Consider the following 1,224-nt stretch of genomic DNA (forward strand, 5'->3'; position numbering starts at 1 on the left):
GTCCAAAGCAAATTCCTGTTGCTCCACTGCAAATCTGCTTCTTCCTTGTTCACCTAGCTGCACAAGCCAAAGACTCTGGAGTGACCCTAACCCTTCATTTTCCCTTAGGCCCTTTAAAATTACCCAGTGAATCCTACTGATGCTCGACCTTCAAATAACCAACTCCACGGCTACCCTCTCAAACCACCGTCGTTCACAGGACAGCTGCAGTAATCTACGACTCTCTGCTCCCACCTCAGCCCCCCTATTATCTCAGCCCTTTCTCACATCAGCTTGAATAATCCTTTTAAAACAGGCCACGTCAAATCCCCTCCCCTCCCCTTAACGGTTCCCCATATCACTTAGCCTAAAACCCAGTCCTTTCTGGGCACAAGGCACTACATCATCTCGGCCTTGCCTTTCTTTCTGACCACACCTCCCACCAGAGTCCTGGTTTGCTGCGCTCCAGATGAAGACTCAGCATGCTAACAACATGCTCCTACCTCATGGCCTTCAAGTTGCTGTTCTGTTTGGAAAGCTCCTCCTCAGATATTCCTGAGCTCACCTCCTCACTTCCTTCTGATCTTCTTAGCCAGGCCTTCCCTGACAGCCCCTATCAAAACAGCCCCTGGCGCTTCCCTGGTGGCGCAGTGGTTGAGAGTCCGCCTGCCCATGCAGGGGACACGGAGTCGTGCCCCGGTCCGGGAGGATCCCACATGCCGCGGAGCGGCTGGGCCCGTGAGCCATGGCCGCTGAGGCTGCGCGTCCGGAGCCTGTGCTCCGCAGCAGGAGGGGCCACAGCGGTGAGAGGCCACAACGGTGAGAGTCCCGCGTACCGCAAAAACCAAACCAAACCAAACCAAACCTGTTAAAGGGCTTCCCTGGTGGCGCAGTCGTTGAGAATCTGCCTACCAATGCAGGGAACGCGGGTTTGAGCCCTGGTCTGGGAAGATCCCACATGCCGCGGAGCAACTGGGCCCACACGCCACAACTACTGAGCCTGCGTGTCTGGAGCCTGTGCTCCGCAACAAGAGAGGCCACGATAGTGAGAGGTCCGTGCACCGCGATGAAGAGTGGCCCCTGCTTGCCACAACTAGAGAAAGCCCTCGCACAGAAACGAAGACCCAACACAGCCATAAATTAATTAATTAATTAAAAAAAAAAACAGCCCCTGTTCCTACATCATAGCCCACCAGGCCTTTCAATTAAGAGTCTGGTAGGTAGGTAGTTAATCTGGTAAGTTAG

Source organism: Globicephala melas, chromosome 13 (assembly GCF_963455315.2).
Source record: "Globicephala melas chromosome 13, mGloMel1.2, whole genome shotgun sequence".
Taxonomy (NCBI): Eukaryota; Metazoa; Chordata; class Mammalia; order Artiodactyla; family Delphinidae; genus Globicephala; species Globicephala melas.